Below are 14,601 nucleotides of genomic sequence, written 5' to 3'. Positions count from 1 at the left end.
TTGTACGTGGCTGCTACGGGCTTCTAGCAAGAACCGTTCTTACCTACGCATCAAAACCACAACGGTGTTTCGTCAAGTTTGCTATTTTAACCTTCAACAAGGACCGGCCGCAGTAAATTTGATTCAACTAAAGTTGGAGAAACAGATACCCGCCAGCCACCTTTATGCAAAACTAGTTGCATGTCTGCCGGTGGAACCGGTCTCATGAACGTGGTCATGTAAGGTTGGTCCGGGCCGCTTCATCCAACAATACCGCCGAATCAAAATAAGACGTTGGTGGTAAGAAGTATGACTACCACCGCCCACAACTCTTTGTGTTCTACTCGTACATATCATCTACGCATAGACCTGGCTCTGATACCACTGTTGGGAAATGATACGTCCCCGTCGTATCTACTTTTCCAAACAATTTTGCCCTTCTTTTTGGACTCTAACTTGCATGATTTGAATGGAACTAACCCGGACTGACGCTGTTTTCAGTAGACTTTCCATGGTGTTATTTATGTGCAGAAACAAAAGTTCTCGGAATGACCTAAAACTCCACGGAACATCTATTTGGAAAATAATAAAAATACCGGAAGAAAAATCCACGTCAGGGGGCCCACACCCTATCCACGAGGGTGGAGGGCGCGACTGCCCCCCTAGGGCGCGCCCCCTACCTCGTGGGCCCCCTGACCCTCCACCGACCTCAACTCCAACTCCATATATTCACTTTCAGTTAGAAAAAAATCAAGAAGAAGGATTCATCGCGTTTTACGATACGGAGCCGCCGCCAAGCCCTAAAACCTCTCGGGAGGGCTGATCTGGAGTCCGTTCGGGGCTCCAGAGAGGGGGATTCGTCGCCGTCGTCATCATCAACCATCCTCCATCACCAATTTCATGATGCTCACCGCCGTGCGTGAGTAATTCCATCGTAGGCTTGCTGGACGGTGATGGGTTGGATGAGATCTATCATGTAATCGAGTTAGTTTTGTTAGGGTTTGATCCCTAGTATCCACTATGTCTGAGATTGATGTTGCTATGACTTTGCTATGCTTAATGCTTGTCACTAGGGCCCGAGTGCCATGATTTTACATCTGAACCTATTATGTTTCCATGAATATATGTGAGTTCTTGATCCTATCTTGCAAGTCTATAGTCACCTACTATGTGTTATGATCCGGCAACCCCGAAGTGACAATAATCGGGACCACTCCCGGTGATGACCATAGTTTGAGGAGTTCATGTATTCACTATGTGCTAATGCTTTGTTCCGGTACTCTATTAAAAGGAGGCCTTAATATCCCTTAGTTTCCATTAGGACCCCGCTGCCACGGGAGGGTAGGACAAAAGATGTCATGCAAGTTCTTTTCCATAAGCACGTATGACTATATTCGGAATACATGCCTACATTACATTGATGAATTGGAGCTAGTTCTGTGTCACCCTATGTTATGACTGTTACATGATGAACCACATCCGGCATAATTCTCCATCACCGATCCAATGCCTACAAGCTTTTCACATATTGTTCTTCGCTTATTTACTTTTCCGTTGCTACTGTTACAATCACTACAAAACCCAAAAATATTGCTTTTGTTACCATTACCGTTACTTCCATACTACTTTGCTACTAAATACTTTGCTGCAGATATTAAGTTATCCAGGTGTGGTTGAATTGACAACTCAACTGCTAATACTTGAGAATATTCTTTGGCTCCCCTTGTGTCGAATCAATAAATTTGGGTTGAATACTCTACCCTTGAAAACTGTTGCGATCCCCTATACTTGTGGGTTATCAAGACTATTTTCTGGTGCCGTTGCCGGGGAGCATAGCTCTATTCTTGAGTCACTTGGGATTTATATCTGCTGGTCACTATGAAGAACTTGAAAGACGCTAAGACAACAATTTATCCCTCAACTACGAGGGGAAGTAAGGAACTGCCATCTAGCTCTGCACTTGATTCACCTTCTGTTTTGAGTAAGCTTGCGACACCTAAACCTGCTTCTTCTATTCGTTCTGATATGTCGCATGTTATTGATGATGCCACTTCTGCTATGCATGATACTTATGATGAAACTACTTCTATGCTTGATACTACTGTGCCACTTGGTGAATTTCTTGATGAACAAATTGCTAGGGTTAGAGAGAAAGAAATTATTGAAACCGATAATATTGATGAAAGTGATGATGAAGACTCTCCTGTTATTCCTGATGGTTGTGTTTTGAAAAAGAAGCTGCTTTAGCTATTTTAGCTTGCAAAGATAGATATGAGCTCAAGAGGTTATTAGCTAAATGGAAGCAACAATCTCTTAATGCTAGAATGAAACCTGACCCTGCTTTTGCTACTTCACCTATATGTGTTACTGATAAGGATTATGAATTCTCTGTTGATCCTGATATAATTACTTTGGTTGAATCTGATCCTTTTCATTGCTATGAATCTGAAACTGTTGTGGCACATCTTACTAAATTAAATGATATTGCCACCCTGTTCACTAATGATGAGAAATCTCGCTATCTTTATATCCTTAAAATATTTCCGTTCTCATTAAAGGGTGATGCTAAGATATGGTTTAATTCTCTTGATCCTGGTTGTGTGCGTAGTCCCCAAGATATGATTTATTGCTTCTCTGCTAAATATTTCCCTGCTCATAAGAAACAAACTGCTTTAAGGGAAATATATAATTTTGTGCAAATTGAAAAAGAGAGTCTCCCACAAGCTTGGGGGAGGCTTCTCCGATTACTTAATGCTTTGCCTGATGATCCTCTTAAGAAAAATGAAATACTTGATATCTTTTATAATGGACTAACCGATGCTTCCAGAGATTACCTGGATAGTTGTGCTGGTTCTGTTTTCAGGGAAAGAACACCGGATGAAGCAGAAATTCTATTGAATAATATGTTGACAAATGAAAATAATTGGACACTTCCTGAGCCTATTCTTAAACCAACTCCGAAGAAGAGAGGTGTTTTATTTCTCAGTCCTGAAGATATGCAAGAGGCAAAGAAATCTATGAAAGAAAAGGGTATTAAAGCTAAAGATGTTAAGAATTTACCTCCTATTGAAGAAATACATGGTCTTAATTTACTGCCTGTTGAAGGAACTTGTGATCTTAATCCTCCACCTATTGAAGAAACTCATGGTCTTGATAACCCGACACAGGTAGTAAAGGTAAATTCTCTCTATAGATTTGATGAAGGTGATATTCCTCAGTATAAGTCTGCTAGACAATGCTTAGAAGAGTTTGATAATTTTATTGTCAAACAAGAAACCTTCAATGCTTATTTTGGTAGACAATTGAAATACAATTCCGATACGCTTGAACACTTGAGTAATTACATGGCTAATGTTAAAGGTGAACTTAAACTCATTAGTAAACATGCTTCTATGGTTACCACTCAAGTAGAACAAGTACTTAAAGCTCAACATGATTTGCTCAATGAATTGAATAGTAAGAAAAAGGATTATGCTGTTAGAGTGGCTACTAGAACTGGTAAAATGACTTAGGAACCTTTGTATCCTGAAAGCCACCCTAGGAGAATTGAGCAAGATTCCCAGAGAAATAATATTGATGCACCTAGTTCTTCTAAAAAGAAGAAAAAGAAAAATGATAGGACTTTGCATGAACCTATTGCTAAACCACCTGAGAATCCAAATGATATATCTATTTCTGATGCTGAAACACAATCTGGTAATGAACATGAGCCTAGTGATAATATTAATGAAGATGTTCATGATGATGCTCAACCTAGTAATGATAATGATGTAGAAATTGAACCTGCTATTGATCTTTATAATCCACAATCAAAGAATCAACGTTATGATAAGAGAGACTTTGTTGCTAGGAAACATGGTAAAGAAAGAGAACCTTGGGTTCAGAAACCCATGCCTTTTCCTCCCAAACCATCCAAGAAAAAGGATGATGAGGATTTTGAGCGCTTTGCTGAAATGATTAGACCTATATTTTTGCGTATGCGTTTGACTGATATGCTCAAAATGAATCCTTATGCTCAGTGCATGAAAGATATTGTTACAAATAAAAGAAAGATACCGGAAGCTGATATTTCCACCATGCTTGCTAATTACACTTTTAAGGGTGGAATACCAAAGAAACTTGGAGATCTAGGAGTACCTACTATACCATGCTCCATTAAAAGAAATTATGTTAAAACTGCTTTATGTGATCTTGGAGCTGGTGTTAGTGTTATGCCTCTCTCTTTATATCGTAGACTTGATTTGAATAAGTTGACACCTACTGAAATATCTTTGCAAATGGCTGATAAATCAACTGCTATACCTGTCGGTATTTGTGAGGATGTGCCTGTTGTGGTTGCAAACGTTACTATTTTAACGGACTTTGTTATTCTTGATATTCCCGAGAACGATAGTATGTCTATTATTCTTGGAAGACCCTTTTTTGAATACTGCAGGGGCTGTTATTGATTGCAACAAAGGTAATGTCACTTTTCATGTTAATGGTAATGAGCATACGGTACACTTTCCGAGGAAACAACCTCAAGTCCACAATATCAATTCTATTGGAAAAATTCCATCGATTATTTTTGGAGGTTTTGAATTTCCTCTTCCTACTGTCAAGAAGAAATATGATATTCTTATTATAGGGGATGTGCATATCCCCGTTGAGGTAACATAGTGTTATTCGAAATTTCTCCGGTTCCATGTTATTCGGAGTGAGTTTGTTAACAAGACTTGATCAACCTTGTTAGTGGATTCCTTTTGATGAGCATGAGATGGATGAAACTAGAAGGCACAACCTTCTGTACCCTCTCTCTACTTTCTGTTATTTAGTTGAAATAAAGTAAAAATAGTATTTTTCTGTCTGTTTCCTGATTTATCCGTGCAATATAAAAATACCCCGAAAATAAAAGTTCTCCAAATGCCCTGAAAATGGAATATGATTTTTTCTAGAATTTTTGAGAATATCTGGCACCGAGAACACAACAGGAGGGGCAAGCACCTGGCCACGAGGGTGGAGGGCGCGCCCTACCCCCCTGGGCGCGCCCCCTGCCTCGTGGGCCCACAGTGGCTCCCCTCCACTTATTCCTACACCCACACACTTCTTCTTCCTCCCAAAAAAATCACCATCCAGCTCAAGCACGAGTTCTAGCTCATTTTGCTGCGATTTTCGATCTCCTTGCTCAAAGCACCTCTCACAAAACTGCTTGGGGAGATTGTTCCTTGGTATGTGAATCCTCCATTGGTCCAATTAGTTTTTGTTCTAGTGCTTTATTCATTGCAAATTTGTGCTGCCTAGGTGACCATGTTCTTGAGCTTGCATGTCAAATTTATATGGTTCCAAGTAGTTCTAATGCTTGATATAGGCTCTAGGAACTTGTAGGAGTAGTTGCTATCAATTTTGTTGAGCTTGGTTCACTTTTATTTGAAGTTACTAAAAAATCCAGAATTTTTCAAAAAATAATGAAGAGATTCTTGAGGGGCTCATCGAGCCGAAGCTCGAAGGAAAAGCAAAGTGAAGAAGCACAGAGGCCCAAATATAATTTGCCTCGCACCGCGGAGGTCCGGCCGTGTGAATGGCCTTCCAATGATTTCTTGAGAGAAGCCGGGATTTATGATGATTTTTATGAGTTGGCTGAGAATGCAGGCCTCACCGACTTCCTCCGTGACCAACGCAATCAGTATCTCTTACTCACCAATACTTTTGTGCAAAACTTCTACTATTTTCCTAAGGAATCACCTCCTTCAGTAGAGTTTCATTTATATGATGTTGTTAAGAAGATGCCACTAGATGAATTTTGCAAGGTTTGCAAAATACCTTTTGAGGGTAGTTTAGAGGAACCACATCGTAAAGATGTGGATGGGTTTATTGACACTATCACTGTGGGGGAAACTAGGAAGGTTTCCGATGCAAGAATCACTAGCATACATTTTCCTGTTTTACGCTACATTGCCATATTTGCTAGTCGTTGCTTAATTGGTCGCGGAAACTGTGAAAACCTTAGTGTTCCTGATATTACCATTTTGTTCCATGGTTTATTCTGCGATAACACTGTTAGTACGGGCGGTATTATTGCTAAACAGTTAAGTTTGAACCGTACAAAGGGCCCCATTTTTGGAGGTATTTATGCTTCATGCCTTGCTGCACATTATAACATACCTATTAGGCACTATGAAAAAGAAGAAAAATTGCTGCCCAATGCTTATTTAGATTATAAGAGTATGGTAGCGCATGACTTTATTGTTAAGAATAGGGAAGGAGCGCTTAAATACAAATTGTTCTTTGATAAACATCACCCTGAGACTATTACCTTGCCTGCTCCCTCCTTGTTTAATTTATCTAAAGGTTCGTATCTCGTTCCGTTGGCGGCCATTCACGCCTACCGGAACCCTACACCAGCCACGGAGCCGGAACCACAATTTGAACCTCCACGACAGTCTAACTACCAGTGGGATCCGGATATGATTGCCAACCAGTGGCAGTCAGAATCTTCTTCATCTCAGTATGACCCTGGCTACAACTATGGATATCCGCCAGGCCATCCGTGGCAATAAACCATCTCTTTTGCTGTGAGCAAGCTGAGTCGGTTTGTGTCAAAACTGGGAGATGATCATTGGCATGCGCTTGAGAGAGTTATGCGCTATTTGAAAGGCACCGCGAGCTATGGGATTCACTATACCGGGTATCCAAAGGTACTGGAGGGTTGTAGTGACTCAAACTGGATAGCTGATGCTGATGAGATTAAGGCCACAAGTGGTTATGTTTCTACACTTGGTGGTGGCGTTGTTTCCTGGAAGTCTTGCAAGCAGACCATCTTAACGAGGTCAACTATGGAAGCAGAACTCGCAGCATTAGACACTGCCACTGTTGAAGCAGAGTGGCTTCGTGAGCTCTTGATGGACTTACCTATGGTTGAAAAACCAATACCCCCTATCCTAATGAACTGTGATAATCAAACTGTGATCGTCAAGATAAACAGTTCTAAGGACAATATGAAGTCCTAAAGACATGTGAAGAGGAGACTAAAATCTGTCAGAAAATTGAGGAACTCGGGAGTTATTGCATTGGATTATATCCAAATGTCGAAGAACTTGGCAGATCCCTTCACAAAGGGTTTATCACGTAATGTGATATATAATGCATCGATGGAGACGGGTTTGAGACCCACCGCATGAGTTGTCCATAGTGGTAAACCACTCTGTGTGATCGGAGATGCCATGAAGTAGAAGTGGGAGACAAGCTGTTGGTCAGCTGGGAGGAGAGTATCCCTATATTAATTATCCCACTCAGTGAAGATGCAATACTCTCCTAGTCTGCATGGCAGGTTGATACTTATCTTAATGTGTTCCAACTGGCTTATTCGGGTAAGCAGAGATGTTTTCCTGTAGAGCATCTCCTGAGGAACACACCTATATGAATTTGACTGTTGAACGTCGCAGTCTGTGAGAATTTGGTGTTCTCTAATAAATTCATGAAAGGCCCGGGAGTATGACGTATATGCTCCACCCGCGGGGAAGCCTTGCGGCAACCCAGTATCGGTCAAGAATTTGTGTGAAACTAGTCTGGCAGAAAACTTGTAGTTCAAGGCATAGTCCACTATTCAAGTTGTGATCTAGTGTAGCATAAATCTCTGAATCGAAGTTAAACTTTACAGTCTCCACTGAACACCGGTATATAAACAATGTTTTGGAACTGAATGATGAGATGTGCCAATGAGACTTTGTGGGGGATTGTCGGAATTTTGCTAGTAGGACTTTGGCCCAAAGCCCAACTAAAATTCTGAAATTCTCTTCGCACATTCATGCACACATGTGAGTGGAGTGAGTGAGACTAAAATTTAGTCCCACCACATAAGTTGAGTGAGAGTTGCACCACTTTATAAGGTGAGCTCTTCTACCACTTGTATGAGCATGAGAAGAGGAGACCTACACGTGCACTCCTCCTCCTCGCTCGCCTCGCCACGCCACGCCTCGTCACGACGCGCCGCGGGTTGCCGGAATGAGCCGAGCCAAGGACAGAGCAATGCACGTTGTCTATATTTTTGCTGCTCGGGAAAATTAATGAGTCGTTAATTAATAATTAACGGACGCGTTAATTACTGAAGCGTTTCCGATTCTTTTGGATCGTGACGACTCGGACCTAGAGTTTACTCCCACGACCTACCCGGCCCGCATTATATAGTCAGGCAGACGTCTACCCTAGCCGCCGCCATATCGTATGGTTTCGCACCACCGTTCCAGATCATTGCGCCGCCAAGCGAGTCTTCTCCATCCCTCCTTTCGGCGTGCATCGAGAGAAGGGACAGCAGGCCTCCGGAACCCCGCCTCTCGTGATCTTGTACGGGAGAGGGGCGATCAGATTTTTGGGGAGCGCACTCGTGCGACTGCTGGCAGCGACGACTTCGCCAACGACGACTTCTTCCCCGACCTCGGCAACCTCATCCTCGACGACATGGGCGACAACCTCAACGCTGGCAGTGCTGCTCCCGCTGCACCATATGTGATTCTATCCTTCTTGTTCGAGATCGTGGTAGAATTCATGTTTCTAGTATGTGCCATAGATGTGATATGTTCATCTAGTGTGCTAGTTTGCATGATTAGTTTAATCTCTACTATTGCTGTCATGATTTATCTTCTGTTTATTCGAATTAAATCTCGTAGTAATTTGCTCATATTTCCAACATCTTCGTGGTAACACTTTTTTACTACAAATTATAAAGCGGTCGAGCATCATATACTTGAGCCATTAGTCTCACGTACCTTTATTGCACAAACTTGTGCACTTGTTTTCTGTGATCTGGAGCTAATTATTATATAAACATTCCTTGAATTATTCAGGATTCATCTTGAAAACCGTAAGTGAGTTATGGAATTTAGTTGTCAATTACAGTAAAAGCTGAACATCAATTTCATTTGTTTTTTTCTGGGTTCCCTTTCTTTTGTACATTATTTCAGCTTCGTTAGATGCATAATCATTTAAACATGTCCTTTCAATAAAACTAGTTTATTTTCCCCCCTTAAGGTATCTCCAATGCCGACCCTCAAACCACCCGCAACCGTCCGGACTGCGTAGTCCGGACATGTGCAACATGGTCCCGTACCGGTTCGTTTGGTGCTCCGGCGCTCTTTTCCGCAAACCCAAGACAAAGTGGGGGTGGGGGCCTTTGCAGACGTCCGCACCACTCCCACGTCCGTGTCTGACTAACCTAGCCCATGAAAAAATCTTTTCCTGCGCCCGCGCCCCTTCCCGCCTGAAGCTGTCAGCGCTGCTCCAGAGCACCGGTGCCGCATGCATGTCGGCTCAGAGCGATGCAACCTCTCATAGTGCTCCGGCATTGAAACGGAGCGCTGGCCGAGAGCGCCACCCTTGCTGCTTCCCAGTGCATGCGGTTACCCCACGTTCAAACGACAGCCTATACGTCCGCCTGCCTACATTAAACACATTTGCAGTTGCCAAGGAACAGCGAGCCGGCGTCACCCGTCCATCCGTCTACCATCCACCATTAAGCACGTTGCTAGTTGCCCTGCCATCCCCCCGCAATATAACAGCAGGCCCCGCCATACCCGCTTACATCATCCTCCGCTCCATTTCTCCTCTTTGCACCACACCCGCCAAAGCATCCTCGAGCTCCAAAGCCATCTGGGACAGCCTCGAATCCGAGCAGAAAAAGGAGATCGCGACCATTGCAGCCGACAGGAAGACGGAAGGCGGCGCCGTGGACGAGTCGATGCCACCCTCCTCGCCGGTCCATGCCGGCACCATAACGGGCGGGGTTCGTGCTCACTACACTGACATGGTGCGGGAGGAGCGGTAAGCTGCGTTCTGGCAGGTGCAGGCCGACCAAGCGTACAACCTCTGCCTCCTCGACGAGCACAATGCATGGAGGAGCTTCTCGCCCTGGCACGACCACAGTGTTGGACATGGATGTGGACGAGCAGGAGGCACTGGCCGACTCCTACCGCATCGCTCGTGAAATCCGCCGCGACCGCTGGCGGTACATCCAGTATTAGGCAGATTTACAGGCCGCCTGCAAGGAGATGGACTAGTTGGCGGATGAGGTGTTTGGCAAGAGCAGCGATGAGGAGGACATGGCCACGAAGCCAGCATGTCCGCAAGCGCCGCGGGCAACGAGGAAGAGTAGCGGATGGGAGGTCGTCGACGCTTGTATCCCATGAAGGACACCGCTCCTCCGCTCCCATTAAAGTCAAGCTTGGTGGTCTCAACATCGTCGGTCGATTAGCCACTTGGCGGCAACGTGGAGGCAGGTAGATTCATTTCCCAGGGCTCATGGCTGCGAACGAGGTGGGGCTTCATTTTTCGGGGCTCATGGCCGGCTAAAGATGGGGAATGGACACCTGCGGTCATTTTAGTCTAGATTTAGAGTTCAGTCTGGTTAATATCTCTAAATGTAATGAATTTACTCCGGTTTAGATGAAAAGCCTTTGATTTTATGTAAAATTCATCTATGTATGAATAAATATTGTCTAGTGCGTTCAAATATACATCAAATTTATTCATTTTCATTCAAATTCTTCCAAAATGTAAACGAACATATGTCGATAGTTTTGGATGACCTCCTCCCTCATCCGTGTCTGCGGACTGGCCTCCTATCCACAGACAAATGCAGTGTCTGATTTGGGGGGGGGGGGGGGGGGGTTGTTGGAGATGCCGTTAGCCATTACAAAGAAATACTTGAACCGAAAAAACTGTAAAAAGCCGTTCAAATGTACATCTACATTAAGTTGCCTACTAATTAGTCTGTAAGTTATTAGTTTCATTTAAGACCCTGTTAGGCTTCTTCCTCTATTTTTTATAAGAGCAAGTACAATAATGGGTTTGTAGCCCAATTACATGACACTTTTGCCTATATGGAGGAGAGAGAGATGAAAAAATGGTGGGAGTGGGCTCTCATGCAAGACCCTAGCAATATGTGTACTCTTAGGCAAACGCAATAAATATAAAGAAAGAGATAGAGAGAAGGTGAAAAAAAAGTAGTACTCTTATAGCCAACCTTGTATAAGTGATGACTATATATGACATGGAAACACCATATAGCCAGCAGTTGGCTATACCATTAACCATGCTCTAAACAGATTTGGTCATAGTGATTGTACTTTCAGTAGAATGAAGTTAATTCTGCATTGAAGCTTATATTGTTTTAGTTCTTCTAGATGCTGCTTTAGGGCATCTCGAAGGGAGACCCATAAAACATTGGTATATGTCTGATCGTACACATTTATTCACTTTTGCAATTCAATGATGACTTGTATCAGTCCGCGAAGCAGGCTCGGCGAACAAATTCCGATATTTTGAAAACAAACGTGGGATAGTTTTGCCGGAGTTCAGACATGCATTTGACCAATCACATGTATGTCCATCTCTTCTCTCTCTCCTCCCAATCGCATATACATGGTCCCCATCTTCTCTCTCTCTCCTTCCAACGACATTAAACCACAAATACCCCATCACATGCATGGTCCCCATCTAACTTTTCTCCTCCCAGACGGATACTTTGTAATTAGAGTTGGATGGCTCCCTCCCATATCTTGTCTGCGGACCACGTCCGGACATAAAAATGAACATATACCAGAGGAATTTGCGAGTCGGTGTTGGATGCCCTTAGGTTCTCACCCCGAATTTTTTTATAAGGATATATCTGTGGCAAGAGATCTTGTTGCGTCCTTTTGCTAGACTACTCAAGGATGAAGCATCTTCAGATAGCATAAACTCCAGCAGCAAAGGTATTTCGTCTGATTTCGCGTCACTAGGTCATAGTGAATAATGCTCGATTTTACAGTGCCATAGCAACTTCCCAGTTAGGATTATTTTTTAGTGTTATGCTCGATGAAAATTGGTGCGTGAAGTGGGAATTCATCGAGCATAACATTAAAAAAGAAAGCAAACTTTGTTGTGCATAGTTACTTTCTTTTTTCTTCTTGTTGTGCGTCTTCTCTATCTATTTTCTTTGATTTTATCTTTTTTGTCCTTTTCTTTTCCATTTGCTTAAATTTGTGTTTTCCTACATCATGAACTTATTCAAATTCGTGAACATTTTTCTAAATCCATAAAAAACATCTTAAATTCACAAACTCTTTTCAAGTCTATGAACATTTTTACAAAACGTTGACATTTTTTCAAATTCATGAACTTCTATACTAATCGATCAATTTGCTTCAATTTTGTAAGTTGTCTCCAAATCCGTGAATTGTTTTCAAATATATGAACTTTTTTCCATTTTCTTAAAAAAATTCAAATTTGTAAACTTTTCTTCAAATCGATAAAATTGAAATGTCCACAATTCATGAACTTTTCTCATTTTGAATTACCGAATTTTTTAAAAAAATTTGTACATAAATTTTATTAAAAGTTTTTTCTTTCAAAACTGCTCAGAATGTGAATATTTTTTGGATTTGTGAACAAATTTTGAAAATAGGAACACATTTTGAATCCTGAACAAAATTTGACAAAGCAAACAATTTTGGAACGTACATTTTTATTTAATTTTCAAACATTGATTAAAACATATAACTCAATTGCATCTTGAACAAATTTTCGAAATTCTGAATTTTTAGAACATTGATTAAGAAATATGTACAAAAATTGAAAATTTTGAACAATGTTTTTGAACATGAAATATTTCGAAATTATAAACAAAAAATGAAATTCTCTAATTTTTTGATATATGAAAATATAATATATAAGCAGAAAAAATGAAAATGTTAAAGAAAACAAAACGGAAATAAAGAGAAAATAGGAGAGAACATAAAAAGAAAAAAGAAAAGGAAAAGGAATGCAATTCAGGAACCCCCTGGAAGGTTCCCAAAACCGCAAAAACCATGCTGAGAGGCTCCGTTTTATATCCGCAAGCGCATGGGCCAGCTAAATAGGCTCCCGACGGGAGCCATGCCGTCGCCTAATTCGGCCAAGGCCTAAGCGGGCTTTTTCTATTTTTAGGGTTTCCTTCTCTTTTCCGTTAATTCATTGTTCTCCTTATTGAACTTTATTAGTGTTTTTAAAACATGTTCAACAATTTGAAATATTTTTTAGAGTACCAAACTAACAGTTTTAAGTAACTGTTTAAATTATGTTTTTAAATTATTATTTTGTTCAAGTATTTATTAAGTGCTTTTAAAAAACCATTTTCCGTGTTCATTTCTCTCCCTTTGTATTTATTACTTTTGTTAAAAACCTAAAATAACAGTTTTAAGTACCTATGTAAATTATGACTCCAAATACCTTTTACTCTCAAACCCGGCATGGATGGCAACCATGGGCGTGCCTACCTGCTGGAAAAAGTTGGGGCCGCTTCAAGAATGTTCAAAAAAACATCATGTTCAACGTAAGGTGTTTAGGTAGGCCAAAAGGCTCCGTGTAAGAGCACCTTGTTTCTCGGAATCCGTAAAATGAGCCCAAATTTTCATTAACTTGTATGACCAATTAAAGGAACATTGCCAAGTTGTTTTTTTTGACAAATTTCGCATTTTCTGAAGATTTCTTGGTCAAAAAGGTCGATAAATGGCCAGATGTGTCACAACTTGCATGCACTATCGAAAATCATTCAAACCATGCTTGCAAAAGTTTGCGTCATTTAGAGAATGTCCAAAACTAGACCATGTTCAACACATAGTGTCCGGATAAAGCCAGAATGCTTTGTTTGAGAGCACACTTTCTCTCGACATCCTTGAAACGGCCCCAATTTTTTTCATGGCCTTGTATGACTAATTCAAGACACCATGTCAAGTTGTTATGATTTTCGACAAATTTTACATCTTCTGGAGTTTTTGGTCAAAAGTGAACAATAAATAATCGGATGTGTCACAACTTGCATATGGTGTCGGAAATTCTTCAAAGTTGGCATGGAAACCAACCATGGGTATGCCCACTTGCTTGCAAAAGTTAGGGTCATTTATCCATAGTCCAGAAAAACCACCAGTTAAGAGGAGTGTGTCAGACTAGGCCACACGGGTGTATCTGAAAGCATGTACTTTTTCCTATTTTAAAAGCTTTGTTGTTTGCAATTTCTGCCATTATCACTCAACATAAACATTTTCCCATGTCCTACCATTTCTAGAGTTTTGTCAAAATTTTGGAATTTCAAACTGTACGAATTTTTTAAAAATGAAAAAACTTTTACCAAAATAAAATTCTCAAGAATTGCTAAAAAAATAAACACTTATAAACCATGTACATTTTCCAAATTTATCAACTTTTGTTGAAAGCAAACATTTCATAAATTTATGACAAAAACTCGAAAACTGGAATATTTTTTGAAATTCCACAAAAAAAATCAAACTTGTAAACAACATTTGAAAACAAGAACATTTTTCGGTCTTCTAAAAATATTTAATTTTTTTAGCAGGTTTCAAAAAGAATAATAAACTGAAAAATGAATTAACAGAAAAGTAGAAGAAAAGCGGGAAAATAGAAAGAAAAAATGCTTAGGCCTTGACCCAGCTAGGCGACGGCATCACTCCCTTCGGGGGGCTGTTGGGCCGGCCAAGCGTTCACGAATTTGAAAATTTTCCTCGATTTTGAATAAATATTCACTAATTTCAAAAAAAAATTGCAGATTTTCAAAAAAGGTTCACTAAAAAAGTAATATTTTAAAAAAATTGAAAAAGATTCACAAATTTAAGAAAA

Source organism: Aegilops tauschii, chromosome 4 (genome assembly GCF_002575655.3).
Source record: "Aegilops tauschii subsp. strangulata cultivar AL8/78 chromosome 4, Aet v6.0, whole genome shotgun sequence".
Lineage (NCBI taxonomy): Eukaryota > Viridiplantae > Streptophyta > Magnoliopsida > Poales > Poaceae > Aegilops > Aegilops tauschii.
Note: the sequence above shows the minus strand (reverse complement) of the source record.